This window comes from Etheostoma spectabile, chromosome 22 (genome assembly GCF_008692095.1).
Source record: "Etheostoma spectabile isolate EspeVRDwgs_2016 chromosome 22, UIUC_Espe_1.0, whole genome shotgun sequence".
NCBI classification, from domain to species: Eukaryota; Metazoa; Chordata; class Actinopteri; order Perciformes; family Percidae; genus Etheostoma; species Etheostoma spectabile.
Genome location: NC_045754.1, coordinates 16,186,085 through 16,199,726, shown reverse-complemented (window position 1 = coordinate 16,199,726; position 13,642 = coordinate 16,186,085). Strand labels below are relative to the sequence as shown.

General features: G+C 43.1%; 1 protein-coding gene across 3 annotated transcripts in view; it reads left to right on the top strand.

The window, feature by feature from the left end:
* zfhx4 (zinc finger homeobox 4) overlaps positions 1 to 13,642 on the top strand; it is an 86,197-nt gene that overhangs the window by 3,552 nt on the left and 69,003 nt on the right. Inside the window, exon 1 of one of the 3 annotated variants that reach the window (XM_032503451.1) lies at positions 78 to 477. The exons of 1 other annotated variant lie outside the window; for it this stretch is intronic. The gene's annotated coding sequence lies outside the window, so the exon portion shown is untranslated. Of the gene's footprint in view, positions 1 to 77; positions 478 to 1,673; positions 1,808 to 13,642 lie in introns of those variants that run through there. One more of the 3 variants, XM_032503455.1, reaches the window with a different exon arrangement.

The window sequence follows — 13,642 nt, the reverse complement described above, 5'->3', positions numbered from 1 at the left end:
CTCTCTCTCTCTCTCTCTCTCTCTCTCTCTCTCTCTCTCATTCGCCCTCTCTCTCTGTGTCTCTCTACCCATTCCCAGAGTGCATATCGGGAAATAGACACACAAAGACATGCGCACTCAACTTAATCAGCCATTTTTTTAAACAGGGCTAAAACGATAATAATTAGCAGAATAAAGACATATCGGATTTTCATTTCCTTTCCTCCGTTTCCCGACCCCCGTCCACAAGAGAAACAGCGAGGCAGCCCGTCGACACGTCGTTTCACCGCCACCGGAACCAAAATAAGGGATAGCTCTCTAAACGCTTGACATTTGTGGTTTTACCCCCTTTTCCCAATATAAAGTTGGAGGATTATTGTAATTTCCCCTGTTTTCCACGTTTTGATTGTCCAATTACGCAAGCCGCTGGATGTGACTGTTTTATAAACCCAAGAGCAAAGAGAGAAGCGGAGGTGACGGCTTTGGAGGGGGAAGAAAGTAAGTTTTTTTTCCTTTCCACCTCTCCCTTTAACTTGTATTGAGTAGTTTGGGGTGTGTGTTAAATTTAGGGGTCGGGTATCGATTATCTATCTCGCTGGTGGATCTTTGACATCGGGGCTGTTTGGATAACAGGTGCTGGGTGTTTTTGGTCTAGAATAAAGGCGGATATCGTGATGTTAGTGCAACTCCGACGCTTTGGTTAAAATAAAACAAGCGACTGACAGGGTCGGAGGCGTTCTTACGCATGTGTCCGTGCAATTACAGTAGGATATCACGTCCAAACATGCCTTTTGCTAAGATTTTACTAGTGTTATGGAGACTGTGTGGTGGACAGATACACTGAATACTCCACGTTAGATATAGCGAGGCGAGACGAGCGTTTCTCCTCTTTTGTGGCTTTGCGGATGTGGTGTTGCCTTTCCAGGAGTCCGATCCCTCGGACATGTCCGCTTTGAGCTTGTTTCTAGTCGAGGGCTCCGGCTTGATGTCCCCCCCCCCCTCACTTCCCGATTCCTTATTCCAGTCCCCAATCATGAGATATTTCATTTGAAGAGATACTTCGGATGCACCGCAGCGCTCAAAGTCAGTTTTTAACACATGGGGTTCCATGCCCCTTCCAGGCATTCAAAGACAAATTGACGATCAGTCTCTCGACACGATCCCCTTCGCGAACAAGTAGGCTATATCTTTAAAAAAAAGAGTCGAAGTGTTAACTATATTAAATGATCGATACAAAAGCAACTTGCATTTGCCGATCATATTCCGTACATCTTTACCTGCTGCGCTCAAAAAGTAGTCTCACTTTACCGAGGCGTGGGTGGCTGCGTCGCCCAGGAGGGAGAGCGATCGTTGGGCAACTGATGGCACGGCGAGTCCCTTTAGAGCCAGCCAACTCCTGGGACTCCTGTTTTTCTTTACTACCGGCCTTTGAAACATCAGAATGTATCCAAAAGTCATACTCTGGTGTTATTTATTGATGTTAACACAATTTAATTTTCTGGCTTTCATCCATAGTCTGCAAGTTCCATTTCCACCCTCGGTCCCCATCCGCGTCGGTGGGTTTATCATTTCCGTATGTTAATTCCCAAAGATGCGGGTTTCAACATCTTCTTTAAGTTGCCGATTGGTGTTTAGTATCTATTTAGAGGAGACAGAGCACAGAGGTAGGGGTTCTCAGGTATTTTTGCACCCCGATGGCTGTTTTTTTTAGGTAGGTAGGTAGACTTGGCTTGGATTGGGACACGACAGTGACAGGGGGGACATCGATCGCACGGGAGGAAAAAAAACAAAACATCAGGGCCAAGGGGCCAGTCAGTCTCCAACCCGGGTATGTAATGGTGTAGTGAGTGTGTGCGTGAAGAGACTGTATACGATCCAAATGAACGGTGTTCAGGACCTTTTTACAGGACTGTCTCTATTTATTCACGGCTTTTCTGGCTTTTTTTATATGGATTTCAGAACGCATTTATTCCAGGAAAGATAGCATTTTAAAGCAGTTTTTGTACTTATGTGTTTGTATTATACACTGTGCAATTTTTTTGTACATGCATTGTGCGTACTTTTTTATCAAAATACGGGGTTTTCTGTAGAATCTCAAACAGCAAATACGGACCGTTATCACTGCTTTAATTATCAGAATTAATGAATTGTATTATTAATAGTAATAGCAATAATAATAATAATAATAATAATAATAATAAAATAGTACTAATTATGGTTATTATGATTATTATTATGATTATTGTTGTTATTGCTATTATTGTTATTAATAATATACGTGAAGACAAGGTGGTATATACATTTTAAAGCTAAATTCAATTAAATAAAAATGTTACTGAATTTCTCTCAATTACATGTTAAATCCGATCAATTTTATAGATTGTTAAACGAGCACTGATGCTTTTTGGACAGGATGGATCTTCTCTCTCGTCAGACGATTTAATTGCATCTGCACATTACCAAAATGCAGCTTAGGCCTAATAATAAAAAAAAAAATTAAAGTGAAATTATGAGAGGAGCTGATCCTGTCTAATTGCATTGAATTTCATCAGTTAATGATGGTATTGTCTCACTCTATAATAACAGAATCACTGTTATTTTCTTGTCTTGCAAATGAGATAGTTTTTGAGGTTTTTGTTTGCAGAATCCCAGGCCCCTTGTTTTTGTTTTTCTGTGCGTGCTGTCTTAGTATTATCAAAGGCTGGGTGTGTATATCTCTGCATGTTAGTTAAGCAGCTTGTAACGTTCATTTTTCCCTGTGGCAGTAAAGGGGAGGGATACAAAAACATATAGTGTGAGCGATGGGATGACAGCCCTGGGAGGACAATAGCTGTTGGCTTGAAAATGCTTCTTGATTATTAAAAGCTAATGCATTTTCAGCATTGCAGCCTTCATTAAGGGTGCGGATGGAAGGAGGGGTGGTGGGGCGAGAGGGATGAGAGGGTACTAGGAGGAGGAGAGAGAGAGGGAGAGGGAGACAGGGGCTGAGTCTGTCGTATAACTCCTGGGCCCAAGACACATGCAGCTAGAAGATTGGCTCGGGCCTCTCCTAGGGGTCGACAATGTGTCATTTCCACCCGGCTAGATTGCCCTCTGCCTATCTGATATTAATGTGCAAATCAATATTTCAGGGATTAAATTTCCCTTCTTCATTTTTTATGGTTTCTACCTCAATAAGTCTCCCGTCTAATAGAGGAGGCTGGATGATTTAGAAGCCTTTGCTGCAGAAAGAGAGAGGGAGAGAGAGAAAGAAATAGAGAGGGGCTTTGCAACAAGGCTATCGCTGCATTTTAATGTTCTTCTTCGTGGATCCCCCATAGGCCCGTAGTAAGGAGGGCTATATCGCCGCTTTACAGTGTAAAGACAGCCAATTTGACTAAAAGGGCAGAAAGGGAAAATATGAGTCCAGTTGAATACTTGAGACGCTGTGGTAATCCGAGTAGCAGGTATTAGTGAAGGGGAGCTCCCCCCCCCCTCAAAGACGCCCCCCACGCACACACACACTCACAGAGCTACATCCAAACCTGCATTACGAGACGTCATGCTTCAGTGAACAGTATATCTTACTACACGCCAAACTGCTATAACAATATCAGTTTTTCTTCTTTTCTCCTCCACTTTTTGCCTCTTTTGCATAGAAGCCCATTGACATCCATTGGAGAGATTTACTCTCCTGCGTAATAACATCTGGCGTATGTGTGCGATAGAAATGAATCACTCCGACACAATGACCTGTGTATGATTATTGGGGAAGGGAGGGGTGTATTACCATAGTCATAATGCTGCATCTCATTGAGAGTCAAGTAAACGAGCTTGGACCCTTTGACTCCCCATAGACCTTCATTAAGGGACAGTGCACACAGAGGCGTCTGTCAGGTGTGTGTCTGTGCGTGTGTGTTTATTTAATCCTCCTTCCTGTACCATCTGGTGTGTGTGTGTGTGTGTGTGTGTGTGTGTGTGTGTGCGTGTGCGTGTGCGTGTATACGTTCGTGTCCAGCAGCACAGTGTGAATTTCCCAACACTCAGACCCACAATTCCCCTCTCCATTCAGCCGTTGCAGCAGAGCAGAGCAGAGTAGACTATTTTAACATACCCTTGATAGGGAGAGTGTCAGCGAGTGAAAACACGAATAGAGAGGGAGAAAGAGACAGAGGAAGAGGCACAAAAGAGCTCTAATTGTAGCACGACCGCTTGGCTTCCTCCCTGATTCACGGCCATTACGATGTGAAAAGCACAACTGCCTGTCCTCCATTATCAAAACGGCAGGCCTACACTCACTCTCACATCCATACACGCATACTCACTGGGGGGAATCATGTAGATTTTTTGTCTCTAACTATGGCTTAAATAACTGCTATCATTCTGGTCACCAGTGTTGAGGAGATTCAATATTGAACGTATCCAGTATTCTCCTCACACAAATGGTGGGGGGTTGAATTTACAAAGTAAAAATAAATTCTCAATTTTAAGGTTTCCAAGCTGGATCATCGTATTTGCCTGTGATTGGCTAAGTTGTCTTTATAAAATTCTCTCTCTTTTACACTTTTGCCTTAGGATTAAAAGACAGTGTTTTATGCAACATGTATTATGCAACTGTTCAAAGCATGTAGTTTTTGATGCAAAGAGCTATCTAACAGCTGAATATTTTAGATAGACCAAGTTGTGATATTCTCTTGGTTATTTTGTGTGTGTGTGTGTTTGTGTGTGTGTGTGTGGTGACGGTCTGCAGTAGTAGTGTGTCAACGGCTCCTGGCTCAGCGAGGCCTGTAGGGGGAGAAGCTAAGAAGTCCGCAACAGCTCAGCATTATGTCTCAAAGAGGGGGGCTTTTTTGTCAGCCCTGGGGCACCACCGCTAACACACACTTTCTCTCTATCACACACACTGAGCAAGAGGCGGAGGAGGGTTAAAGACTTGGAACGAGATCAAGCCCCTCCGTAGCTCCCAGGGAGGGTACTTGTGAATATTCGAGTTTTAGTGTAATTAGCACTTAATTATATTAACATATGCAAATTGCCAGGCGGAGAGCTTGTACCGCCGGTGGGTATCGGCTGAGATACAAGTGACTCTATTGTACCACCACGGCAGAAAAAAAGAATAATGGGTGTATGTAAGGCAACCAGCCAGCAGCCAGCCAGCCAGCCAGCCAGCCCCCCATGCTAGCACATAACCAGCTAGCTCATTTAAGTCCCTGGCTGGCCGCTTTGCCAAATTTCATTAGTCGCCATGACGACCTGGCTAATTGTGCTGACTAATGTCCCCTGATCTGTCGTCAGTCAGGATGGGTGTGCATCCTTCTACCCCCCCCCCAACATGAGAGCGGTAGAGGGAGAGAGAGAGAGAGAGAGAGAGAGGCCCGAATGTCCAGATTAATCCAGCACACAATGACTCCTATTTACACACGTTCCGCTTGTACGAGCATTTGCATATTGAAAAATACTCTGCCATCCTTCCTTGTCTGCTCAGTGTGTGTTTGCATGAGCACTCGTGCATGGGCAAGGTTGTGCGCATGTGGCAGCAATGTGTCGGATGGGACAACAGCAGTTCAGCTGTGTGTCGTGTGTTAGTCTGTGTGTGTCACATGTGTAACACACTGCTGTCTGTGAAGCGAGACTGGGACTGTGAGTCTGGTATGGCCCTGTGTAGCGACATAGCTGAATTTGTTTTTGATTATTATACAAGACTGATATTCCGGCAAAGAAAAGCTTGGGCCTAAATAACAGTGACAAGAAGTTCTGCCTGTTAAAAATGTTCAGCCCCTCTTTCCATTCCAACCAAATATCAAATTACAACACATCTTTATAGCTACCCCCAACCAAGCAGCAGGACTTTCTTTTTTAAGAGGGAGGGTGGACAAACATTTAATTCTCTGTGCTTCCCGCTAGCCAAAGGTGGATAGAGATTGGGCCTAGTTGGTGCTACTAGTACTTGCATGCTAATCCTGTTTTTTGACAGGAATGTAAACTGATATAATTGCTTTTCAGAGGCAGGAACGGCGGTTTATACAAGTGTGAAAGCACGGGAAAGGGGATTAGCATTATTTTGCATAATGCTGGGCAGGCGCTGAATGGGGCATTGAACGCTTGACTGGGTGACAGAGATGAAAGAGAGATGAAATGCTCTACCCCTCTTCTCTTTATCCCTCCCTCTCTCCCCTCCAGTGCCTCTGTCTCTGGCCGCTGTGGCCGGTAGAGGACTGTGTTTGCTGGAGAGGACCCCGGAAACACCAGCCTTGTGTTTTGGGCTGTTTGTTTGGATGCCAACAAATGGAAGCTGCCATGTGAGGCAATATGTATGATAATAGAGTAACTGTGGTAAACTCCTAGCTTCCTAAGCCTCCATGTATATACTAAACTGCACCCCTAAAGCACTGAAGTGTGCAATTATGTAGTGGATGGATGTGGCTCAGGTAGCATTTACATGGAAGGAAGGGAGCGGCTTTCATGGATCAAATCAAACTACACTGTTCTTACATTTTCTTCCTATTGAGATGTTTGCTAAGGATTTGGTCGGATACTGTCTGGGCAGAGGGAACAGTGGAATTGAGAGGCAGGTGTGTGTTTTTAAAAAAAAAAAATTTTGTGCGAGCTCTGTTAGTGGTGGTAGGCGGGGGCACAAGGGTGGTGACGCAGCTTAAAATTGCCACCGTGACTTCCATATGACCCGACTCGACTTTGTGAGTAATTTATGTTCAACCGTCATCATTGCTATTGCATCTGGCGTATGGAAATGATCCAGGGTCGAGGGAGGGGCGCGAGGTTGGGTAGTGGCGAACATGAACGCCACAAAGGCCGGTGTGGCCTGTTTTTGTTGTCTCTCATTGGACAGGATCCTCTTTCTTTGACCTTTTGCACGCCTTCCCTTGCCTTTCATATGTTAATGCTGGCCAGACCCAAGGAGGAAACGTGCTGAAGCAGAGTGGAGGAGGACAAAGACTCCCTCTCTCTTTCTCTGCCTCCTTTCCACGCTATATCTCCTCTTTTCTTGCCTCTTCCCCTCTCAACAACTTGACAGACTTTGCCATGAAAGGAAGTGAGTGCTTAGCGGATGGGAAAGATGGGGATGATGTTCTCGCTGTGACCTGCACCACCTGTGAGGATCAAGTGTGCTGCAGCGATCCTCGGTTTTGTGTATGTGGAGTGTTTTGAGTGGCCCTTGTAGCGTGTATTGCAGATCGGTAATCGTTTGAGCCGTGCCACCAGTAGTGTTATAGTTGCCTTTTCAAGTGAAGCTAGTCGAGTTGTCATACAGGGTCTATATTTCTCCCTGCCTCTCGTAGCTCTGCCAACTCTATACTTACAACCAGTAAAGTACTGTCTCTGGCGGGGTAAAAGGATACTAATATAGTTACTACAACCCTCCCCTAACATAATACTCCAGTGCACCACTGTTGAGCATGACGTGGTTTCAGGGGTTCTGTTATGGGAAGGGGCATGTTATCTGTAGGAAATGTAATTTTTGTCCTCATTGAAATCGTTCATTATTGAGCGCGGTTATCTAAATGTTTTTGTTGCTGTTGGTCCTGCGCCAGTTAGGATTGCGTTACCCTCTCTCTATCACTCTCTCTCTCGCTCGCTCTCTCTCTCTCTCTTTCTCTCATGTCTCTATGTCTGTCTCTCTCCCATCTCGCCAGACCTTCATCAGTCTCTTAAGGGAAAAGGGGGATTTTTCTCTTCCCTCTGTGCTCCGTCCCGTTCTCAGGCTCTCCTGCCTATTTTGCATCAGTCATCTCATACAGGATATTAGCCATGGAAAAACATGGGTCTGGGCATTTCATTTAGAATAATATGTTTATTCTTTTCATTTCAAAGTGGAAAAGGGGCGGGGGGGGGGATTTTGCAGGGTGGGGAAAGAACAATCGGAGCCGTGTGTTTGAGACTGTTTCTGTTTGATCTGAGGTCCTGTGGGCCCTGGGGGTGGCTAATATTCTCAGGTTTAGGTCAAATAAAATAGGCTGTTGAAAAAATGAGGCCTCTCTCTTTCTCTCGTATTGTCTCACTGATTTGCTTTCTCTGTGGATCTCTGTTGGCGTCTCTGTCTAATGTTCTCTGTTGCTTTCTGTCTCGTCTTTCATTTGCATCTCTGGATGTTCTTTCTTTCCTGTGGCCTGGCAGTCAGGTACGGAGGAGGAGAGTTAACCGCAAACAGTGATTGGACTATTCCAATGAAAAGAGAAACTCCCTTCTCACTGACATTTCTAACCTTGTACGTTATTGTACATAATGTAACTATACTTATTTTAGTTCTGTAAATCGGTGTACACTTGATGCTGTGGGCCACTTTCCGACATTGCTTGTCGCCTGTACTGCTTAATGCAGTCACTATGAAGGACACAGCCTTTCATGTCCAAGTGCCACAAAGTCCTCATTTTAGATATTCAACACAAAGCATTCAGGAAGCTTTTATTTTTAGGAAGGTGTGTCCCTCTTGTACATACCAACAAAACAATGCACAGGAGAAAAGGTTATATGCCACAATTGTTTGCGCTTGCTCTCCTAAGTCTTTTCAATTGCTTTAAAAGCTGGCAAGGTAAACACAAAACCAGAAAAGAAAATATGCTGCTACCTCGTCCAAAGAGAAGTTACAAAGAGACAAGCTCTGAATTAAGACGGAAGTAGATGAATGACTAAGTTTCTCCAGGTTTGAGAAAAGATGCACCACAATAGCACAAGACGTCTCGTGACAAATGATACATTCTCCCTCCTCGTTGGCCAAAGACAAAGGCGGGGATTGAAATGGCAGAGAGCCCAGTCACAGGACAAATGCACATTAATAGACAAGGAAAACTGGAGAAATAGAGAGAGTAATACTGTGTATCAGTGGAAATAAAAAAGTATAGATGAGATGATAGGATAATATGAATGAATTAAATCAGCCTTAGTTTCTCTTTGGTTCAGTTACATGTTTGTCAGCAAGTGCACATGCCCGTGTATGCATGTATTTCTCATATGCAACATGATTGGCATGTGGTATTCCTGAAGGCAATAACATGTAGATATCAAGGCCATTGGCAGGGCTCGTTGGGGAATAAATGACTAATTAATTATGCATGACTTGTGGCCTTAAACAAACAGTGTAATGAGAGATGAGACCAATTTACCAACGAATTTAGCCCTAGTTGCATGGAGACCTTCTCAGTTATTCTATTAATAATAATAGCAATAATAATAATAACACTTCTTTGACTCTGTTAACAGTATGGAAACTTTAATACAATTTCAAACATTTTTTTCAAAAGGTCCTAATTTCCCACCCACATTGACACACTGTAATACGAATTATTCTCTAGACCGTTTAGTAACTACAGGGATAGATGAAAAGTATTAAAAGAATCCGATTTCCCTTTTCCAATGTGGGTCTCATTCTGATCTAATACGGGCAAGCCAACATGTGTCTCCACAACTCCCCCGAGATGACTCCAGCCAACACTATCCCTCTCAAACCCTGCCTCTTTTTTTCTGGCCTGGCACCAGCCATGGAATAATCTTAAATTATTTGCTTTTAAAAAGAGAAAAAAAATAAGACTAATTTTTTCTGTGACAGTAAAGAAGAAGAGCAGAGCAGGCACAGGAATGTTCTTGTATATGAAATTGTAGGTATTAACAGGGCCGGTTTTGTAAGCGGTTTCACTGATGTATCAGCTCTCTGCCCCTAGACTAAATAAAGAGGGGAGTTTTGCGGTGTTTCATCCCAGTTTAGATGAGGAGATATAGGAAGGCTTTGGAGAAATTGTTAAAAAAGCAAAGTATGGCTGAAGAATGGACCTCTTCTTTAACACAATACCCTAAACAAGTGTCAAGATGTGGTGATGGATGGGCCGGTGTTCTTTTTGGCTTGTCGGAGAGGCTCATCCTTTTTGTACTATTGTAAAAGTAGCAGCAGATATTTTATAAAAACACCAGAGCACAGTGATTCCTTTTCCCTTTTTGGTATACATGTCTAATTAAAAAAAAATAAGATCCGTACTATATCTGTTTGAATGGACCTCTTTGAGAACAAAAAAAAAAAAACATGGATAAAACAGGAGGAGATATTGCTGACCCTGGTCTTCAGCTGCCTTGTCATTGACCTCCACACTCCCTTGGTTGTCACAATAAGGGCAACGCAACACACATACACACACATACAGAGAAAAAAGAGAAAGACAGTCAGAGAAAGACACCTTTATTTTATGTTGATTGTTTAACAGGAAGTACACAGACACAGTGAGACGTTTTTTTGGTCTTACATGTTTGATTTCAATATGTTATTGTGTCATTATATCTAATAGTGGTTATTTCCTGCAGCGAACGGCGGGGTAATGGGTCCATTTAATCTCGGTTCCTTCTCAGCGGGCTGGCCCTGGATTTGCGTGACATGGTGTTTATTTGATAAAGGAATATTATGGTGCTAATCTAAAACCACGCTAATTACATCTGACAGTTGTTTGTTTGTAGTGAAATCCAATTAAAATGTACACTTTTCAACTCAATTGCTCATCCCCCCACCCCCCTCTCCATTCTCTTTCTTCCCTCCCACGGTAACCAGAAAAAGAGCCTATGATGGCATAAATAACAACTGTGCTTTCCTTGTGGTTTTTGTGAGAAGAGGGCAAACTCACAACAGCTGTCAGAAAAAGGGGGTTTGTTTAAAAAGCAAATGGCTTTGGTCTAAAGTTCATTTGGAGCCCTCTCTAATTAAATAGAGAGCCAAAAGCTTAAGTTAATTAGTAATTCCCTGGCTTCAGAAATTAGACCTGTCACGAGTATTCGAGCTCTTGGACAGCTAAAAGGTATGTGTGCATTTTTGTTTTGTGTGTTTTTTCCCCCACAAAATCACTTATGCCTGCTCCCATCTTTGTATACCAGTGTGCCTAAATGTGTGATCATCTGTGCATTTTTTCTTTATGCAAGGCGCGCACATTTTTCCTGTCGAAAAGGCTCAAGACATTAATAGTCTTTTTGTGGCGTGTCAGAGAAGTGCTTCGGAGATGTTTAAGCGAGGGGCACATAGCTTGTGGCGTCAGTCAGGATACCTGCCCTATGATTATGTTTATGAAGATAATAACAGGGCTAGGGTCCCGCCGAGTACCGTCTTTAGAAAACAGTGTGAGGGTTTGAACTTTAAACTTTATTGTTACCCCTGGAAAAGAACTGCAAGTTTTGGTCGCCATGTAAAAGAAATGTCTGTACAATTAGCAAGGTGTCTCAGTGTCCTGCATAACTGTTAAATGGAGAAGCAGATGTTCTCTTCTCCTCTGTTCTCCTCTCTTGTATTTGACAGTTTTACTGGACAGATAAGCACAGGTAAAGCAAACATAAATCAGCTGACTTTAACACAGTGGCGAGACAGAATGTCTTTGCCTGTTTAGACCACAATAGAGTAATAACTGGCCTTTCAGACAGCCAGCAACCACACTGCTGTGGTACAATGCATTAAATAATATTTGAACTTTCCTCTCATAGCTGTTCTGCCGGCATGTTTCTTGGTCACTCGATACAGATAGACATCTTTCACCAAATAGGGCAACATTTGTGACATTTTTTTTCCTGTCCTAAAAAGGAATGCATGTTAGGCAACATGTAGCCAGAGTCGCTGCATTAGTTTGTAATAATAGGTTCCAAAATATCAGCAGGACTTACTGCTCTTGCAAAATTGATTTCAGTGCTGGAAAAATACTTTGTACTTTTAATTTCTGACGGCTGTGCCTGTGATGAGCATTTTAAGAATACATCGTACTACTTTTGAGGTTTAGAAAAAGCTACACGTACAAGTTGTTTTACAAGTGTCGCAGTTATCTTAGCTTAAAATAAGCAGAGAATCGGAGGCTCATGGTGGTTGATACAGTATAACCAGCCATTTATATTTGCCAGGTGGATGTGAAATGCCTGCGTCAGAGACTGCTTTCTGTGTCTGTCTGTGAGTGTGTGCTCTCCTTGACTGACGTGGACAATGTTTGCCTAACCTCTTCTGCGCTGCACTACCACGGCCTTGTCAATTTGTGGGCTTGTGTGTGTGTGTGTGTGTGTATGTGTGTGTTTGTGTGTTTGTGTGTTTGTGTGTTTGTGTGTTTGTGTGTGTGTGTGTGTGTGTGTGTGTGTGTGTGTGTGTGTGTGTGTGTTTGTGTGAGAAAAAGAGAGTCCAGCAATGGTAGCTCTCATTTTTCATGATCCCAGCAGTATTTTTTCTAAACAAACCTGCTGAGAGGCAGAGTGCGAGAAAGAAAGGGGTCTGAATCAACACAAATAAGTGATATTTGTTATATGTTGATATATATTATTTTTGGTGATGTTAAATTGTGTGCATCTACACACTAGAAAATTAGAAAACACACTTTTTTAGAGACCAGATTTTTTTTAGTCTTTGTATTAAACAGGATTATTAATTTCTCTTGGCAAATAATCCCACCCTGCCACCCCCTTCGATTTGCTATGGGTAAGTGTGTGTCTGTGTGTTCATGGTCTCATGCTTTTGCCTCATCCACAGGATAAGGCTGTGATTTATGTAACAGCTAAGCCTTTTCATATTGTGTATATTGTACCTTACACGAGCATGATGAGCAGGCTAGATTAATATTTATTTAGCACAAGCAAATCAAGGATTATGCAGTCATCATTTTAGCACTAATCCATGTCTCTGGTGAGATGCAGAGACAAAGAGAGGCAGATTACTAAACACATAATGCCACAACACCACAATTAGTTGGTGACTTGCTTTCCTCAACTGTGCAGGAGTAGAGATGGACAGTAGGCGTACAATCACCCAGTTTTGCTTTTGCATACTCACGTCTTGCTTACTTAGCTATTGTTATATGTCTACCTCTCCCCGACTTTTAACTCCTCTTTCTCACCATCCTTCTCTCTCCAAAAGAATCCTCATTGAAATTTAGTGGTTTGTCTTATTCACCCATCTGACGTGAATGTATCTCATGATCTTTCCACTGTCCGAACACGCACGCACGCACGCACGCACGCACGCACACACACACACACACACATGCTAGAGCAATGAATACTTCTTTCTTAGGTCCAACCACGTGGGAGAGAGACAGTTTGCTTATACTCTGTGTGTGTGTGTGTGTGTGTGTGTGTGTGTGTGTGTGTGTGTGTGTGTGTGTGTGTGTGTGTGTGTGTGTGTGTGTGTGTGTGTGTGTGTGTGTGTGTGTGTGTGTGTGTGTGTGTGTGTGTGTGTGTTACAAGTTACTTGGGAGTCTGTAAATAAAATTACATTCTTTGCTAATTGAGTTAAACTGCTTTGCTGGAGATGTGGCAAAAAAGATGAAAGCCCCCTGTGTATGTTTTGTGTTTGCATGCTGCGAGTCAGCGTGTGTGTGTGTGTGTGAATTTGAGTGTGTACGGTGGTAATCTAGTTAGCTCTTAGCACTCTGAGGTGGTAACCAACACCGATGTTGTGTGTGTATCACTATTAGCTAGTTCTGTCCTTACGCTTCAGTGTATGCAAAGTGTCAAATGTAGCCTTGCAAAAACAGATAATCAATACCTTGAGTTGGAATTTTTTTTAAAAGTAGGGTGTTAGTGCATTTGGCTGTGAGCGCGTTGTCTGTGGGGGGGCACCCCTCACATGGGGTGCAACAACAAGGAACAGCAAAGATGCCAAAAAGAGCATTGGAGAGCTGTTGCAGTGCAGTGAGGGGCAATTTGGGGGGGGGGCAAACCAGATGTGAGG